Source organism: Lissotriton helveticus, chromosome 8 (genome assembly GCF_964261635.1).
Source record: "Lissotriton helveticus chromosome 8, aLisHel1.1, whole genome shotgun sequence".
Classification (NCBI taxonomy): Eukaryota; Metazoa; Chordata; class Amphibia; order Caudata; family Salamandridae; genus Lissotriton; species Lissotriton helveticus.
Window position 1 is genome coordinate 1,027,901,662 of NC_136069.1, and position 20,970 is coordinate 1,027,922,631.

Sequence of the window (20,970 nt, forward strand, 5' to 3'; positions counted from 1 at the left end):
CACCACTACCATTGTAGGGATCCATGTTCCCTCAGGCAGTCATTTGTGGCGGTCGGTCTCTCCGACCGCCACCCATCCGCCACTCATCCTAATGTGGTAGGCGAAGACAATATTGTGATGGCGGTGGGACCACCACCGACTGGCTCTCGGTGGTGGTCACACCATCATCATAATCAGGCCCTTAGTGTTTGTTTCTCTTGCATGCTTGTTTTGGTTATTTCTTTTGGAAAGCGGTGAGGCACTTCGTTCACCTCACCACTTTTAATGTAACAGCCACCCCTGTCATTGACCAATGAGCCAGTCACTCACCAGCTAAAATGAAAACCTCATATCTGTTGCCTGGAAATGGATCTTGAAGCCACACTGACTTATTCCTCTTGCATGTGGCTGGAGTCTACGATACAGGTAGAAAGAATGGTCTTTTAAAAGTTTCGGGAAGACAAATCTTGACCTGGAATTCTCCTTGCTTTGAGCTAAACTAACCCCTTGCTGCATGAGGATACAGGGATAGGACACTGTGGAAGAAGGATCAGAAAATCCCATCCAAGTCCCATCTGTACTGGTTACCATTCTTTCACTGGTCCATATCAGCAGGATACCTGCTGCTGACTAAGCACCCTGTGGATCATGAAAAGGGGGAACATTTTAATCTAGAATTGCATGAAAAATATGTTTATATATATTTTAATGATGATGTAGTGCTCAGTGGGCATGGTGCACTTTTGAAGTAAATGAGGCAATTCTAAGGTCAAATATAATTTATGTGTTGAAAATCATTGGAAAAGAAATTATTTGGTTGTTAGTGAATTTGCGTAGTGCTGACATGCTTGCTGCAAAATGCATTTGATGGTGTGTTTTTTTTTATTCTCAACTCGCTCTCGGTTTGACTATTGTTTTTGAATTCAAATATTCTTAAAGGATGGCACTATGCTGCTTATCAGGAATAAGATGCTATTTTGACAAGATGCAAAATACCTGAAAAATAAAATATGAATCAATGAAGTGTGGCTGAATAAAAATGCCATAAGTGGCATTAAGCATGTCATGAATGAAAATGTCCCAGATATTTTCAACATTCAGAAGCTTTCAATAATTATTCTGATCAAATCAGATAGATTCCCATTCTCACCTAAGTTCTGCATTGGCAAATGTCTTAAACACAGGCTTTGCTGGCAATTTCTTTAGATTTATTAAGCAGCTAGACAGTGGAGCAGCTGTGATGGATATAAGCGAGGCAGCAGAATTTATCCAGATAATGTAAGGGAACTGGGGGTCAGTGAGCCATAATCTCTTCTGTTTTGAACTATGCAAACCCGTAAGCAAACTGTGTTCTTCTTATACCAATCACTATGCAACCTAGGTACCTGTATGTTTTTTGCACAGTCACAGTCACATTGCAAATCTTCAATCAAGTAACAGCCTGACCTGGCATGGGCATTACAGGATTACCCGGCCGAATTTAAGAGTGTGACCCTTCATAAAAGTCATTGAAATCCATGGCGAGCAGCATCATGGACAAGGAGCACTGCTTGCACATGTGGCAGTTCTGGAGGCATTCTAGGAATGCGCCAGGCCTGAGAAATATGGGCAACCCCAAGCTTACCTGCGCAGATGCTCTCTTGTACATATGAAGTAGAAGTGGGAGAATCCAAATACCTTTGTAATCATTGATGGCTGCACACAATGGGAAGTCTAACTCATTGGTTTATCCATGTCTTCAAGGGTGATGGGAAACATCCACCCGTTCGATGGCCTCAGGTAAACATATGGCACCCTTAAATTATCTGAATTCAAGGGAGAAGAACAAGAGAGAGCTGCTATCTCCAGGTACCTCTACCCAAATCCCTATCTACGACTTGGGCCCCTGGCCACCCTGGGTTGAATTGGGTGGCAAGCAGTGCATTCCAGTTCTGAAGTTGCAGATTTCTGATGATCCACTGGTATTGGTGGCAAATTGGCTATTGGGTGAAAGCATACTCACTTCTTGCACCAACCTCTAAAGTGGTTGGCTGGTGGTAGGCGATCGAGGATTGGGCATGGAGCTATTACCTTCTTTCACCAAGCATATTATAGGGGTTTAAATGGCGCCAAAGGGTTCTTTTACATCTTCTATTTAATCTAAGTGCATCTTTAGATATTAGAAAATATCCAGAATTCCTGGACAACGTTTACACTTTCATAATTTAGAATTGTTCACACCCTTCACTTACCCTATTATTGTGATCACGTTTCACCATATCACCGCATATGGAACTTCTGTTAATAATAATAACCTTGAATTTGTAAAGTGCTCAGCTACCACCGAAGTGGTTTCCCGGCGCTGGAGCCCTCGGGAACATTAAGCGAACTATTGCCCAGAGTCACATGGTGCTGGGCTGCCCTGCTGCCGGTGATCGAACCGTGAACCCCGTGGTCCAGAGTCAGGTACCCTGGCAGCTGCGCCACACCTCTTCTGGTAGTTGTCCTCTAGGCTCTTGGCGAAGTCACAGGACCCTCTACTGTTTGCGTGCTCTGGATGCACCAAGGCTGTTTTGCTGATAATAATCTGATTAGTTCAACTGTTTTTGATAACATGAAGATATTAAAAATATAGACAAACTCAAACATGTATAGAGTAAAATGGCCAGAGTTTTCAACTCCATGTTATACATGAAATCAAATAAAATGTGGTTGTGTCTGTTTAAGATTACGGTGGTGGAGCCCAGAGTCAGCAAATGGGGAAAGGCAAAGTTCAAAACAAAGAAGGTAATGTGAAGTGCAATATCTATAAGCAGCATATTGATCCTAGAATACTTCAAAATGAAAGCTGCACATGAACACTATCAAATCAAAATATTCTTTATTCGGTTGCCATACTTTTTTAGGAAACCATAAAAGTACATAAAAGAACATTTCATCATATGAAGTAATTATTTAAAAACTTGTATAAAATGAAAGCGGAATTAGTATTACATACAATCATTATAACAGTGCTGGGAGTTCGGAAACACAAATCTGGTTAAAGTGCTTGTGCGTCTGAAATTATTCATAATTATGACGATATTTGATACAGGCCTTCAAAAAGCAAGCAATAGATTTAGTACGGATTTCTGTGTCTAAAAATTGTAGTGCAAGGACAGCAGGGCGACAACTTCGGAGGCCCAAGTGTCTCAGTAGAGGAATAATCCATCTCCTATGTGGAAACTCGTAGTATCTGCAAAATAAAACTATATGGATTGTAGATTGCTCTGAGATTCCATCACACGGACACACTACAAGGGTTTTTGACCAATCATTCTGCTTCGGAAAGCATATGAGACGGTGATAGATGTTAAAGCGGAATCGTGTCAATAGGTATTTCTCGTGGTTATTCAAATTGTACAATAGATACGGTTGCACCCCAGGAGCGGTCTGGATGGTTAACATATGAAGAATGGAGATTTTGCTGATTTCCTGGGTTAGTCGTAGCTCCCATAGGTGGGATAGGCATATAGCTTTTAGATTTTTCCTTGATGTTTGTGAAATAGTTTGTGGTTGGGAAAAATAAGTTGCTAGATTTAAATCTTTTAAAAAGTTACATACATAGGCCAACCATGAGATCTTGTTCCAGTTTGCCAGCCCCAGACAGTCAGTGAGTAGAGAACGCGTCAATTTACAGTAATCGGTTGTCCAAACACGGTGCCATAAGAGAATTGGCTGGATTCTGATGTTGTCTGTTATATAATCCAAGCCTAATTCAATATGGCAACCGTAGGTCGGAGAACTCTGCGGGACTGCCAGCAAATATCTAATAAAACCGTTCTCTACCTTCTGTAGGGGATCTACAGCAACATGACCCCACACCCCAGCACCATATGTTGCTACACTGAGGCATTTTGCCTGGTATATTTTGATCATTTCTTGGGGGGGACGCTTCCCTAGCTTTTGTGCGAATGCTACCAGGGCACTCGTAGCTTTAAGAAATAATAGTTTCCTTGCAGTGATGGCCTTTTGCCAACGAGACTTGTTATCGATTAAGATTCCCAAATTTGGGTAAACCTTTGTACATTCCAGTTTGGAGTTGTCAATAAAAATAGCCTTTGGCTTTTTTGCGCTGTTGCCTACGTGCATTACAAAAGTTTTCTTTATGTTTACCATGAGGTCAAGGGATGCCATAAATTTACAGTATCTATCAAGGAGATATTGTAATTGTAGTGGTGTCCTGGCCATAATCACCGCGTCGTCCGCGTATAATAGCACGGGAATTGAGCGGTGATCAATTACAGGCAGGTCCTGGCTCCCTTCCAACATTGCAAGTTCTAAACCGTTTGTATAAAGATTAAAAAGAAAGGGAGCCAGGACACAACCCTGTCTGACCCCCTTTGTCACATGAAACGAATCGGTGAGTTCCCCACCAAGGCCATATCTGACTCTGTCTGAAGCCCCAGAATAGAGTTCTCTTAGAAAGATGACCACCAGGGGGTCCACACCCATTTTCGTAAGTATCGACCACAGCTTTGAGTGGGAGACACAGTCATACGTTGCAGTCAAGTCTACATAGGCCAGGTGTAAATGGCCACTCTTTGCGCCAACATATTTGCCCAAAAAGAGGGAGAGATTTAATGCTTGCTCTACAGTTCCCAGTCCCTCCAGGAACCCACATTTTAAATCCAATATTATTTGGTTATCATTGGCCCAGTCCTGTAATCGTTCGAGAACTATTCGGCCGGCCACTTTACAAAGGGAATCCAAGAGGGAAATGGGCCTGTAACAAGCTGGGTTATTTCGATCACCCTTTTTGAAGATGGGAAGCAGTGTTGAAGTAGACCATGATTTGACTAAGCCTATCGATGTCGCAGCTTCAAGGACCCGGGTAAGAATTGGTGACCATAATTCCAAGTTATGGGTAAAAATATCCATCGGTACCCCATCGGGGCCCGGAGCTTTCCCCGGTTTAGATGCTGTCAAAGCATTGATCACTTCTTCATGGTTAAACACTAGTTGGATTGGATAAATTTGATGGTCAAGGGGGACATTCCCTCCGTCATCCTCTGTACCCATTTGAGTAACACCTACACTAGAACCAAAAATCTTTGAAAAATGGTCAACCCAGGCGTTTGCGTCCACCGCTACTTCTATTCTTGGGGCAGAGTTAGAAAGTGAAAGGAAGGGAGCTTTTACTACTCGCCAGAAGGAAGTACTATTGTTCATGCAACAGCTCATATGGAGTTGTTCCCATAAACCAATTTTATTTCCGTCTTACGCTTTTTTATGGCCAAATTATACTCCTTTCTTAGTTTACTTATTTCATCGTTCTCTCTTGTGATCTTGCGTAAGACAGCTTTTAATCGGGAATAGGCCTTCGTGCATTCTGAGTTGAACCAACCCTTTTTTTGTCTATTGATAGCTTTCTGTTTACGGAATAACTCTTCCCTTATAATTTTGATAATGTCCAGTAAGCTGGATAGAATCAACTCATGCGAGGATTCTAGATTAAGGCAGATTTCCAATAAGGGGAGTGCTCGGCTCACCACTTTGGTAGTAGTTTTAACTGCGTCTACTTTTGCTCACTTTGTAGTAAACCCACTTAACCTATCCAGGGTCAATGCTTGCTGGTTTATGAAGCTGGAAGGGCTAGACTTTTTAGGGGTATTTGGCACTAACAGGGTGATACTATTTGGAAAATGATCACTACTGGGATTATCTCGTGTCTTAAAGTTACATAGGTGGTCTTTTAAATTTTGAGATATAAATATAAAGTCAATTAGACTAGAAAGACCCCTTCCATTAAAAGTGGGGGAAAAGTCGACAGCGGGGTCTGCCAATTCATTGACAAAGCCCAGCTCTATGGTAAACATAAGCTCATTAAGGTGATTCCCAATATTGGTTTGTGGGAAATGGGTTAAGTTGCTCCCAGAATCATCCTGGAGACCGCATTTATTGGTGTTATTATCCTTACAGAGGGTCAAATTAAAATCTCCGCCCCAAATCAGATTAAATGATGTATTCATATATTTATTCCGCATTTCCATTATAAAATAAAAAATATTATTTAAAACAAGGATTGCATCCTGATGGGACAAATTATTATAAAAATGTATCAAGAAATAAGTTGATGATTTGTTCACCACTATTTTAAGAATTTGATAGTTAACTTCCTGCTTTATTTCAGCTATTTCTTTGGCTTCTAGCTCATTTGAGATATAAATTGTCAGACCTCCTTTGGCCCTTCCCGAAATAGATGGTTGAGCATATGCATTGTAAGACTTATATCCCTGTTGATGAATAGGGGAAGTTGACCATGTCTCTTGAAGACAAACTATATTGTGTTTCCTAATCAGTTTTACCCAAGGATTGGTATCCATTTTTGAACAGAGCCCTGCTACATTCCAAAATATTGTTGTAAGATAAAGATTGAGATCTTTTGAAGAGTCTAGTTTTGGATTGTCAAGAGATGCACTAAAAACTGAGTCAGGGTTAGAGTTAGATACGGATATAGGCAGCTCTACCAAAGATGGAGGAGAGCCACCGTCAGCTGGGGATCCATCTGGTGTTAACATTTGAGTGTTCGTAGGTAGATTAGTATTACCAGTGGATTTATCTGAAATTACCATCTCAGGCTGGGTAATAGCCTTACTAGGGAAGGAATAGGGAGAACACCATAACCGAATATCCGTAGCTTGCAGCCATTCATTTTCGTCCAACCCAGATAATAAATTGAATCTATTCTGGGTAAGATTCAATTGAGACTGATTTGGGGCAGCAAGTTGGTTTCTCCATTGAGGAATATACAGGCTTTTTATAGCTGGGGGGTAGAAGAAACCTAATGGTAAAATATTAATCCCAAGCGGGTCCAGGGAGAGGTTTGTGTTTACTCTCAAGATCTCATTGACTAGGAGAGGGGAAGCAAAGGTCATGACTATGCAATCACCTCTAAGCATTTTCTCCCTGGGTCCCACCCACTTAACTCTCCTAACCATCTTAAATTCCTTAAATAAATGTTTATTCAAACCTACCTTTGAGCCCAGCCAGTGTAAAGATTTCTTTTTTAGCGCAGTCCAGCTTTCATCGTGTGGGCTAGATAGTTGGGGAGCATTGGCCAAAACTATGATGTAAGGGGTAGGTTCTGGAGGCAAATCTAGATGTTGGTCTGTTCCATTTGATTTTTCTAACGGAAAAATATGTTGAGAGAAAGGGTGGTCTTTTCCAGAGGCAATTGTGTTCTTTTGGGAGGGACCAGTCTGAATATCTAGTAGCCCACTGTCAGAGACCTTTACCTGGAGGTCGGGCTGTTGATACGCCTGATTAAGGGGAATTTTACTTGGACTCTTTCTTTTGGGGTAACTACTTTTAGTTGTGGCATCCCGAGTGAATAGATTTTTCTTTAGGAGAGAATGTGGGGTTTCTATACTAGAAGCCTTAGGGAACGTGGAGATAGAATTACCCTCCAGATTATCGACGGCCTTAAGAGGTTCAATTGGCTTCTTAGTAAGGAGTTCCTCGATGTTAGCCATCCTTGATGTTAGTTGATCTAGCCTAACCCTGACATAGAGGTCCAAGCGTTCAACCAGGGAGGCCAGGCTCTTCATTTCCATTTGGGAACTATCATTATTTCTATATAAGAGCTTTCTGGTCGATTGAATTTTTCTCTGGCCTGTTTGTTTTTTCATTTTTGGTTCGAGTTTACCGGCTCTTTTCTGGTCTGACTGGGGATGTACAATAGCTTGAATTATATTTTTGCCAGGCTCGGTGATGGTGCCATTAGCTTCACTGAGATTTGTTAGGCGTTTTTTAGGGGGTTGTGACGGGGAATCATTTTTTAGGGAGATGATCTCATCCGGAGAAGATTGAATACAGCCATTTTCATGGGATTGATCTAATAAATGCCCTAGTTCTAAGTCGTCCCTATCTGGATGGGGGGAGGAATCCTGGGTTAGTCTTGAGGTTGTTCCCTCGATTGACTCCTCAACCGAGAGAATTTGCTTATCCGATACTCCCACCGCCCCTGTTAAATAATTCAATAGGGTCTGTTGGGAGTTAATAATAACCCCCTTAACCTTGGATGGTTTTGGGCTTATATGCTTCCTTTTTCCCTTTGACAGCAAGCAAAATTGACTACAGTAAGTTGGGATAAAGCTAATAAGCCATTGACGCCAATTACAGCTAGGAAACAATTATGTAAATTATCAGAGTAAAGCAGGGAAACATGAATTGAACCAAGAGGGAGATCTGCTTTAGGGTTTATTGACCTGAGTGACCTGAGTGAATCGCTAAGCAAGCCCAGATACGTCCGAGAGTTCACCACCTCGTTTAAAACTAGGTGGCCGTTCAAAGGTTGCAAAGGTTACAATTAGGGCTGGGGAAGGTCCATCAATCGGCAGTGATAAGCCAAGGGGCCTGAGGGGGGAGGACGAGGAGTGCGTGCTTGGCGCCTCCTTGCCGGTGGACCAGTCAGGGCCATACATTGAAGGAAAGGTTGAAGGAAATGACGTCACCTTTCTGTTGGACACTGGTGCTACCCGTTCTACTGTGAGAACAGCAGACGTTCCAAACCTACCCCTTTCGGGAGAAGCGATTCAAGTAGTGGGCGTTTCTAATCAGCTAATTAGTACCCCTGTTACAAAAGCTATGGAAATCAAAATTGGAAATTTTAAAGAGATGCATAGATTTGTTGTTTGTGACTCCAGTCCTGTGAACCTATTGGGACGAGATTTGCTGTGCAAAATGAACTGTACTATCTTTTGCACACCAAAAGGTGTCGAAATTCAAACCCCAGACGAAGATGGAATTTATAAATTAATGTTAGCAAGACCAGACTCAGAAATTAAAAGACTGACAATGCAGGACTTACCTGAAGTGCTCCAAGAAACAGTGATACCAGAAGTATGGGATTTTACTGGAAAATATGTAGGACTAATGGAAAATGTTGACCCAATCAAAATAGCCATAAAAGAAAATGCAGCATACCCAAATACTAAACAGTACAAAATGAGCGCAGAAGTAAAAGCAGGAGTTGCCATTGAAATAAAAAGACTGCTGGAAGCAAATATCATTCAGGAAGTGATGAGCAGTCCATGTAATTCGCCCATAATTGGAATCAAGAAACCTAGTGGAAAGTACAGGCTAGTTCAGGACCTACGCAAGGTTAACAAAATTGTGGTTCCTTGTTGTCCTGTCGTGCCAAACCCTGCAGTGATTCTATACCAAATTCCATGGAATGCTGGATGGTTTACCGTCATTGATTTATGTCATGCATTCTTTTCAATTCCATTGCATCCAGACAGCAAATTTCTTTTCTCATTTGAATTCGACAGTCACGTGCATGTCTGGAATCGCGTCCCTCAGGGGTATACAGAAAGCCCCTCAATCTTTAATCAGATTCTGAAAAAATGCCTTGAAACCTTAATTTTGCTCAGAAAGTCAGTTTTGGTGCAGTACATAGACGACCTCTTGATAGAGTCTAAAAGTCGAAAAGAATGTGTAACTGTTCAGACAGCTGGGTGGAGATCAAGCAGAAGCCTACAGGAGCATCTAGACAGCCAGGTCCATCTGATCCTGGCACTGCTCTCATGCTGGTCAACAGCATGAGAGCAGCTTCTGGATGCTTTGGAGACGTTACCTCTTCCACTCGTGCCCGTTGAAGCCACAGACTGCAAAGCACATGTAGTATGCAGCCCAAGTAAGTAACATCTATTTTATTTATAATATTAGTGTAACGCATGTTAGTGATATAGGGCTTCATTAGGATGGCCGTCAGACCATTCAGAAACAGGACTGTCCGACTACAAGTCAGCAGTCCAGCCAGCTGAATTAGGATGTGACCGCCACTACTGCAGTCGCAATGTTTATATTTTGCAATGCGGCAGGTACTGCAATGTGCAGCACACGCTACAGTAGAAAAAATGGACATTACACATATCCCTGCACTACGTGGCAGGCAACCCAAAACTGAGAGCCAGGGAGGAAGGGGGCCTGCTACTAGCCCCCATTGTCCCTTTCAGCCAGTTTTTTTTTGTGGGTAAACCACCATGAAATGGAGGCAGGGAGGGACATCATAATCCCTACGGCAGTGCTTGGCAGACACCACTACCATTGTAGGGATCCATGTTCCCTCAGGCAGTCATTTGTGGCGGTCGGTCTCTCCGACCGCCACCCATCCGCCACTCATCCTAATGTGGTAGGCGAAGACAATATTGTGATGGCGGTGGGACCACCACCGACTGGCTCTCGGTGGTGGTCACACCATCATCATAATCAGGCCCTTAGTGTTTGTTTCTCTTGCATGCTTGTTTTGGTTATTTCTTTTGGAAAGCGGTGAGGCACTTCGTTCACCTCACCACTTTTAATGTAACAGCCACCCCTGTCATTGACCAATGAGCCAGTCACTCACCAGCTAAAATGAAAACCTCATATCTGTTGCCTGGAAATGGATCTTGAAGCCACACTGACTTATTCCTCTTGCATGTGGCTGGAGTCTACGATACAGGTAGAAAGAATGGTCTTTTAAAAGTTTCGGGAAGACAAATCTTGACCTGGAATTCTCCTTGCTTTGAGCTAAACTAACCCCTTGCTGCATGAGGATACAGGGATAGGACACTGTGGAAGAAGGATCAAAAAATCCCATCCAAGTCCCATCTGTACTGGTTACCATTCTTTCACTGGTCCATATCAGCAGGATACCTGCTGCTGACTAAGCACCCTGTGGATCATGAAAAGGGGGAACATTTTAATCTAGAATTGCATGAAAAATATGTTTATATATATTTTAATGATGATGTAGTGCTCAGTGGGCATGGTGCACTTTTGAAGTAAATGAGGCAATTCTAAGGTCAAATATAATTTATGTGTTGAAAATCATTGGAAAAGAAATTATTTGGTTGTTAGTGAATTTGCGTAGTGCTGACATGCTTGCTGCAAAATGCATTTGATGGTGTGTTTTTTTTTATTCTCAACTCGCTCTCGGTTTGACTATTGTTTTTGAATTCAAATATTCTTAAAGGATGGCACTATGCTGCTTATCAGGAATAAGATGCTATTTTGACAAGATGCAAAATACCTGAAAAATAAAATATGAATCAATGAAGTGTGGCTGAATAAAAATGCCATAAGTGGCATTAAGCATGTCATGAATGAAAATGTCCCAGATATTTTCAACATTCAGAAGCTTTCAATAATTATTCTGATCAAATCAGATAGATTCCCATTCTCACCTAAGTTCTGCATTGGCAAATGTCTTAAACACAGGCTTTGCTGGCAATTTCTTTAGATTTATTAAGCAGCTAGACAGTGGAGCAGCTGTGATGGATATAAGCGAGGCAGCAGAATTTATCCAGATAATGTAAGGGAACTGGGGGTCAGTGAGCCATAATCTCTTCTGTTTTGAACTATGCAAACCCGTAAGCAAACTGTGTTCTTCTTATACCAATCACTATGCAACCTAGGTACCTGTATGTTTTTTGCACAGTCACAGTCACATTGCAAATCTTCAATCAAGTAACAGCCTGACCTGGCATGGGCATTACAGGATTACCCGGCCGAATTTAAGAGTGTGACCCTTCATAAAAGTAATTGAAATCCATGGCGAGCAGCATCATGGACAAGGAGCACTGCTTGCACATGTGGCAGTTCTGGAGGCATTCTAGGAATGCGCCAGGCCTGAGAAATATGGGCAACCCCAAGCTTACCTGCGCAGATGCTCTCTTGTACATATGAAGTAGAAGTGGGAGAATCCAAATACCTTTGTAATCATTGATGGCTGCACACAATGGGAAGTCTAACTCATTGGTTTATCCATGTCTTCAAGGGTGATGGGAAACATCCACCCGTTCGATGGCCTCAGGTAAACATATGGCACCCTTAAATTATCTGAATTCAAGGGAGAAGAACAAGAGAGAGCTGCTATCTCCAGGTACCTCTACCCAAATCCCTATCTACGACTTGGGCCCCTGGCCACCCTGGGTTGAATTGGGTGGCAAGCAGTGCATTCCAGTTCTGAAGTTGCAGATTTCTGATGATCCACTGGTATTGGTGGCAAATTGGCTATTGGGTGAAAGCATACTCACTTCTTGCACCAACCTCTAAAGTGGTTGGCTGGTGGTAGGCGATCGAGGATTGGGCATGGAGCTATTACCTTCTTTCACCAAGCATATTATAGGGGTTTAAATGGCGCCAAAGGGTTCTTTTACATCTTCTATTTAATCTAAGTGCATCTTTAGATATTAGAAAATATCCAGAATTCCTGGACAACGTTTACACTTTCATAATTTAGAATTGTTCACACCCTTCACTTACCCTATTATTGTGATCACGTTTCACCATATCACCGCATATGGAACTTCTGTTAATAATAATAACCTTGAATTTGTAAAGTGCTCAGCTACCACCGAAGTGGTTTCCCGGCGCTGGAGCCCTCGGGAACATTAAGCGAACTATTGCCCAGAGTCACATGGTGCTGGGCTGCCCTGCTGCCGGTGATCGAACCGTGAACCCCGTGGTCCAGAGTCAGGTACCCTGGCAGCTGCGCCACACCTCTTCTGGTAGTTGTCCTCTAGGCTCTTGGCGAAGTCACAGGACCCTCTACTGTTTGCGTGCTCTGGATGCACCAAGGCTGTTTTGCTGATAATAATCTGATTAGTTCAACTGTTTTTGATAACATGAAGATATTAAAAATATAGACAAACTCAAACATGTATAGAGTAAAATGGCCAGAGTTTTCAACTCCATGTTATACATGAAATCAAATAAAATGTGGTTGTGTCTGTTTAAGATTACGGTGGTGGAGCCCAGAGTCAGCAAATGGGGAAAGGCAAAGTTCAAAACAAAGAAGGTAATGTGAAGTGCAATATCTATAAGCAGCATATTGATCCTAGAATACTTCAAAATGAAAGCTGCACATGAACACTATCAAATCAAAATATTCTTTATTCGGTTGCCATACTTTTTTAGGAAACCATAAAAGTACATAAAAGAACATTTCATCATATGAAGTAATTATTTAAAAACTTGTATAAAATGAAAGCGGAATTAGTATTACATACAATCATTATAACAGTGCTGGGAGTTCGGAAACACAAATCTGGTTAAAGTGCTTGTGCGTCTGAAATTATTCATAATTATGACGATATTTGATACAGGCCTTCAAAAAGCAAGCAATAGATTTAGTACGGATTTCTGTGTCTAAAAATTGTAGTGCAAGGACAGCAGGGCGACAACTTCGGAGGCCCAAGTGTCTCAGTAGAGGAATAATCCATCTCCTATGTGGAAACTCGTAGTATCTGCAAAATAAAACTATATGGATTGTAGATTGCTCTGAGATTCCATCACACGGACACACTACAAGGGTTTTTGACCAATCATTCTGCTTCGGAAAGCATATGAGACGGTGATAGATGTTAAAGCGGAATCGTGTCAATAGGTATTTCTCGTGGTTATTCAAATTGTACAATAGATACGGTTGCACCCCAGGAGCGGTCTGGATGGTTAACATATGAAGAATGGAGATTTTGCTGATTTCCTGGGTTAGTCGTAGCTCCCATAGGTGGGATAGGCATATAGCTTTTAGATTTTTCCTTGATGTTTGTGAAATAGTTTGTGGTTGGGAAAAATAAGTTGCTAGATTTAAATCTTTTAAAAAGTTACATACATAGGCCAACCATGAGATCTTGTTCCAGTTTGCCAGCCCCAGACAGTCAGTGAGTAGAGAACGCGTCAATTTACAGTAATCGGTTGTCCAAACACGGTGCCATAAGAGAATTGGCTGGATTCTGATGTTGTCTGTTATATAATCCAAGCCTAATTCAATATGGCAACCGTAGGTCGGAGAACTCTGCGGGACTGCCAGCAAATATCTAATAAAACCGTTCTCTACCTTCTGTAGGGGATCTACAGCAACATGACCCCACACCCCAGCACCATATGTTGCTACACTGAGGCATTTTGCCTGGTATATTTTGATCATTTCTTGGGGGGGACGCTTCCCTAGCTTTTGTGCGAATGCTACCAGGGCACTCGTAGCTTTAAGAAATAATAGTTTCCTTGCAGTGATGGCCTTTTGCCAACGAGACTTGTTATCGATTAAGATTCCCAAATTTGGGTAAACCTTTGTACATTCCAGTTTGGAGTTGTCAATAAAAATAGCCTTTGGCTTTTTTGCGCTGTTGCCTACGTGCATTACAAAAGTTTTCTTTATGTTTACCATGAGGTCAAGGGATGCCATAAATTTACAGTATCTATCAAGGAGATATTGTAATTGTAGTGGTGTCCTGGCCATAATCACCGCGTCGTCCGCGTATAATAGCACGGGAATTGAGCGGTGATCAATTACAGGCAGGTCCTGGCTCCCTTCCAACATTGCAAGTTCTAAACCGTTTGTATAAAGATTAAAAAGAAAGGGAGCCAGGACACAACCCTGTCTGACCCCCTTTGTCACATGAAACGAATCGGTGAGTTCCCCACCAAGGCCATATCTGACTCTGTCTGAAGCCCCAGAATAGAGTTCTCTTAGAAAGATGACCACCAGGGGGTCCACACCCATTTTCGTAAGTATCGACCACAGCTTTGAGTGGGAGACACAGTCATACGTTGCAGTCAAGTCTACATAGGCCAGGTGTAAATGGCCACTCTTTGCGCCAACATATTTGCCCAAAAAGAGGGAGAGATTTAATGCTTGCTCTACAGTTCCCAGTCCCTCCAGGAACCCACATTTTAAATCCAATATTATTTGGTTATCATTGGCCCAGTCCTGTAATCGTTCGAGAACTATTCGGCCGGCCACTTTACAAAGGGAATCCAAGAGGGAAATGGGCCTGTAACAAGCTGGGTTATTTCGATCACCCTTTTTGAAGATGGGAAGCAGTGTTGAAGTAGACCATGATTTGACTAAGCCTATCGATGTCGCAGCTTCAAGGACCCGGGTAAGAATTGGTGACCATAATTCCAAGTTATGGGTAAAAATATCCATCGGTACCCCATCGGGGCCCGGAGCTTTCCCCGGTTTAGATGCTGTCAAAGCATTGATCACTTCTTCATGGTTAAACACTAGTTGGATTGGATAAATTTGATGGTCAAGGGGGACATTCCCTCCGTCATCCTCTGTACCCATTTGAGTAACACCTACACTAGAACCAAAAATCTTTGAAAAATGGTCAACCCAGGCGTTTGCGTCCACCGCTACTTCTATTCTTGGGGCAGAGTTAGAAAGTGAAAGGAAGGGAGCTTTTACTACTCGCCAGAAGGAAGTACTATTGTTCATGCAACAGCTCATATGGAGTTGTTCCCATAAACCAATTTTATTTCCGTCTTACGCTTTTTTATGGCCAAATTATACTCCTTTCTTAGTTTACTTATTTCATCGTTCTCTCTTGTGATCTTGCGTAAGACAGCTTTTAATCGGGAATAGGCCTTCGTGCATTCTGAGTTGAACCAACCCTTTTTTTGTCTATTGATAGCTTTCTGTTTACGGAATAACTCTTCCCTTATAATTTTGATAATGTCCAGTAAGCTGGATAGAATCAACTCATGCGAGGATTCTAGATTAAGGCAGATTTCCAATAAGGGGAGTGCTCGGCTCACCACTTTGGTAGTAGTTTTAACTGCGTCTACTTTTGCTCACTTTGTAGTAAACCCACTTAACCTATCCAGGGTCAATGCTTGCTGGTTTATGAAGCTGGAAGGGCTAGACTTTTTAGGGGTATTTGGCACTAACAGGGTGATACTATTTGGAAAATGATCACTACTGGGATTATCTCGTGTCTTAAAGTTACATAGGTGGTCTTTTAAATTTTGAGATATAAATATAAAGTCAATTAGACTAGAAAGACCCCTTCCATTAAAAGTGGGGGAAAAGTCGACAGCGGGGTCTGCCAATTCATTGACAAAGCCCAGCTCTATGGTAAACATAAGCTCATTAAGGTGATTCCCAATATTGGTTTGTGGGAAATGGGTTAAGTTGCTCCCAGAATCATCCTGGAGACCGCATTTATTGGTGTTATTATCCTTACAGAGGGTCAAATTAAAATCTCCGCCCCAAATCAGATTAAATGATGTATTCATATATTTATTCCGCATTTCCATTATAAAATAAAAAATATTATTTAAAACAAGGATTGCATCCTGATGGGACAAATTATTATAAAAATGTATCAAGAAATAAGTTGATGATTTGTTCACCACTATTTTAAGAATTTGATAGTTAACTTCCTGCTTTATTTCAGCTATTTCTTTGGCTTCTAGCTCATTTGAGATATAAATTGTCAGACCTCCTTTGGCCCTTCCCGAAATAGATGGTTGAGCATATGCATTGTAAGACTTATATCCCTGTTGATGAATAGGGGAAGTTGACCATGTCTCTTGAAGACAAACTATATTGTGTTTCCTAATCAGTTTTACCCAAGGATTGGTATCCATTTTTGAACAGAGCCCTGCTACATTCCAAAATATTGTTGTAAGATAAAGATTGAGATCTTTTGAAGAGTCTAGTTTTGGATTGTCAAGAGATGCACTAAAAACTGAGTCAGGGTTAGAGTTAGATACGGATATAGGCAGCTCTACCAAAGATGGAGGAGAGCCACCGTCAGCTGGGGATCCATCTGGTGTTAACATTTGAGTGTTCGTAGGTAGATTAGTATTACCAGTGGATTTATCTGAAATTACCATCTCAGGCTGGGTAATAGCCTTACTAGGGAAGGAATAGGGAGAACACCATAACCGAATATCCGTAGCTTGCAGCCATTCATTTTCGTCCAACCCAGATAATAAATTGAATCTATTCTGGGTAAGATTCAATTGAGACTGATTTGGGGCAGCAAGTTGGTTTCTCCATTGAGGAATATACAGGCTTTTTATAGCTGGGGGGTAGAAGAAACCTAATGGTAAAATATTAATCCCAAGCGGGTCCAGGGAGAGGTTTGTGTTTACTCTCAAGATCTCATTGACTAGGAGAGGGGAAGCAAAGGTCATGACTATGCAATCACCTCTAAGCATTTTCTCCCTGGGTCCCACCCACTTAACTCTCCTAACCATCTTAAATTCCTTAAATAAATGTTTATTCAAACCTACCTTTGAGCCCAGCCAGTGTAAAGATTTATTTTTTAGCGCAGTCCAGCTTTCATCGTGTGGGCTAGATAGTTGGGGAGCATTGGCCAAAACTATGATGTAAGGGGTAGGTTCTGGAGGCAAATCTAGATGTTGGTCTGTTCCATTTGATTTTTCTAACGGAAAAATATGTTGAGAGAAAGGGTGGTCTTTTCCAGAGGCAATTGTGTTCTTTTGGGAGGGACCAGTCTGAATATCTAGTAGCCCACTGTCAGAGACCTTTACCTGGAGGTCGGGCTGTTGATACGCCTGATTAAGGGGAATTTTACTTGGACTCTTTCTTTTGGGGTAACTACTTTTAGTTGTGGCATCCCGAGTGAATAGATTTTTCTTTAGGAGAGAATGTGGGGTTTCTATACTAGAAGCCTTAGGGAACGTGGAGATAGAATTACCCTCCAGATTATCGACGGCCTTAAGAGGTTCAATTGGCTTCTTAGTAAGGAGTTCCTCGATGTTAGCCATCCTTGATGTTAGTTGATCTAGCCTAACCCTGACATAGAGGTCCAAGCGTTCAACCAGGGAGGCCAGGCTCTTCATTTCCATTTGGGAACTATCATTATTTCTATATAAGAGCTTTCTGGTCGATTGAATTTTTCTCTGGCCTGTTTGTTTTTTCATTTTTGGTTCGAGTTTACCGGCTCTTTTCTGGTCTGACTGGGGATGTACAATAGCTTGAATTATATTTTTGCCAGGCTCGGTGATGGTGCCATTAGCTTCACTGAGATTTGTTAGGCGTTTTTTAGGGGGTTGTGACGGGGAATCATTTTTTAGGGAGATGATCTCATCCGGAGAAGATTGAATACAGCCATTTTCATGGGATTGATCTAATAAATGCCCTAGTTCTAAGTCGTCCCTATCTGGATGGGGGGAGGAATCCTGGGTTAGTCTTGAGGTTGTTCCCTCGATTGACTCCTCAACCGAGAGAATTTGCTTATCCGATACTCCCACCGCCCCTGTTAAATAATTCAATAGGGTCTGTTGGGAGTTAATAATAACCCCCTTAACCTTGGATGGTTTTGGGCTTATATGCTTCCTTTTTCCCTTTGACAGCAAGCAAAATTGACTACAGTAAGTTGGGATAAAGCTAATAAGCCATTGACGCCAATTACAGCTAGGAAACAATTATGTAAATTATCAGAGTAAAGCAGGGAAACATGAATTGAACCAAGAGGGAGATCTGCTTTAGGGTTTATTGACCTGAGTGACCTGAGTGAATCGCTAAGCAAGCCCAGATACGTCCGAGAGTTCACCACCTCGTTTAAAACTAGGTGGCCGTTCAAAGGTTGCAAAGGTTACAATTAGGGCTGGGGAAGGTCCATCAATCGGCAGTGATAAGCCAAGGGGCCTGAGGGGGGAGGACGAGGAGTGCGTGCTTGGCGCCTCCTTGCCGGTGGACCAGTCAGGGCCATACATTGAAGGAAAGGTTGAAGGAAATGACGTCACCTTTCTGTTGGACACTGGTGCTACCCGTTCTACTGTGAGAACAGCAGACGTTCCAAACCTACCCCTTTCGGGAGAAGCGATTCAAGTAGTGGGCGTTTCTAATCAGCTAATTAGTACCCCTGTTACAAAAGCTATGGAAATCAAAATTGGAAATTTTAAAGAGATGCATAGATTTGTTGTTTGTGACTCCAGTCCTGTGAACCTATTGGGACGAGATTTGCTGTGCAAAATGAACTGTACTATCTTTTGCACACCAAAAGGTGTCGAAATTCAAACCCCAGACGAAGATGGAATTTATAAAATAATGTTAGCAAGACCAGACTCAGAAGTTAAAAGACTGACAATGCAGGACTTACCTGAAGTGCTCCAAGAAACAGTGATACCAGAAGTATGGGATTTTACTGGAAAATATGTAGGACTAATGGAAAATGTTGACCCAATCAAAATAGCCATAAAAGAAAATGCAGCATACCCAAATACTAAACAGTACAAAATGAGCGCAGAAGTAAAAGCAGGAGTTGCCATTGAAATAAAAAGACTGCTGGAAGCAAATATCATTCAGGAAGTGATGAGCAGTCCATGTAATTCGCCCATAATTGGAATCAAGAAACCTAGTGGAAAGTACAGGCTAGTTCAGGACCTACGCAAGGTTAACAAAATTGTGGTTCCTTGTTGTCCTGTCGTGCCAAACCCTGCAGTGATTCTATACCAAATTCCATGGAATGCTGGATGGTTTACCGTCATTGATTTATGTCATGCATTCTTTTCAATTCCATTGCATCCAGACAGCAAATTTCTTTTCTCATTTGAATTCGACAGTCACGTGCATGTCTGGAATCGCGTCCCTCAGGGGTATACAGAAAGCCCCTCAATCTTTAATCAGATTCTGAAAAAATGCCTTGAAACCTTAATTTTGCTCAGAAAGTCAGTTTTGGTGCAGTACATAGACGACCTCTTGATAGAGTCTAAAAGTCGAAAAGAATGTGTAACTGTTCAGACAGCTGGGTGGAGATCAAGCAGAAGCCTACAGGAGCATCTAGACAGCCAGGTCCATCTGATCCTGGCACTGCTCTCATGCTGGTCAACAGCATGAGAGCAGCTTCTGGATGCTTTGGAGACGTTACCTCTTCCACTCGTGCCCGTTGAAGCCACAGACTGCAAAGCACATGTAGTATGCAGCCCAAGTAAGTAACATCTATTTTATTTATAATATTAGTGTAACGCATGTTAGTGATATAGGGCTTCATTAGGATGGCCGTCAGACCATTCAGAAACAGGACTGTCCGACTACAAGTCAGCAGTCCAGCCAGCTGAATTAGGATGTGACCGCCACTACTGCAGTCGCAATGTTTATATTTTGCAATGCGGCAGGTACTGCAATGTGCAGCACACGCTACAGTAGAAAAAATGGACATTACACATATCCCTGCACTACGTGGCAGGCAACCCAAAACTGAGAGCCAGGGAGGAAGGGGGCCTGCTACTAGCCCCCATTGTCCCTTTCAGCCAGTTTTTTTTTGTGGGTAAACCACCATGAAATGGAGGCAGGGAGGGACATCATAATCCCTACGGCAGTGCTTGGCAGACACCACTACCATTGTAGGGATCCATGTTCCCTCAGGCAGTCATTTGTGGCGGTCGGTCTCTCCGACCGCCACCCATCCGCCACTCATCCTAATGTGGTAGGCGAAGACAATATTGTGATGGCGGTGGGACCACCACCGACTGGCTCTCGGTGGTGGTCACACCATCATCATAATCAGGCCCTTAGTGTTTGTTTCTCTTGCATGCTTGTTTTGGTTATTTCTTTTGGAAAGCGGTGAGGCACTTCGTTCACCTCACCACTTTTAATGTAACAGCCACCCCTGTCATTGACCAATGAGCCAGTCACTCACCAGCTAAAATGAAAACCTCATATCTGTTGCCTGGAAATGGATCTTGAAGCCACACTGACTTATTCCTCTTGCATGTGGCTGGAGTCTACGATACAGGTAGAAAGAATGGTCTTTTAAAAGTTTCGGGAAGACAAATCTTGACCTGGAATTCTCCTTGCTTTGAGCTAAACTAACCCCTTGCTGCATGAGGATACAGGGATAGGACACTGTGGAAGAAGGATCAAAAAATCCCATCCAAGTCCCATCTGTACTGGTTACCATTCTTTCACTGGTCCATATCAGCAGGATACCTGCTGCTGACTAAGCACCCTGTGGATCATGAAAAGGGGGAACATTTTAATCTAGAATTGCATGAAAAATATGTTTATATATATTTTAATGATGATGTAGTGCTCAGTGGGCATGGTGCACTTTTGAAGTAAATGAGGCAATTCTAAGGTCAAATATAATTTATGTGTTGAAAATCATTGGAAAAGAAATTATTTGGTTGTTAGTGAATTTGCGTAGTGCTGACATGCTTGCTGCAAAATGCATTTGATGGTGTGTTTTTTTTTATTCTCAACTCGCTCTCGGTTTGACTATT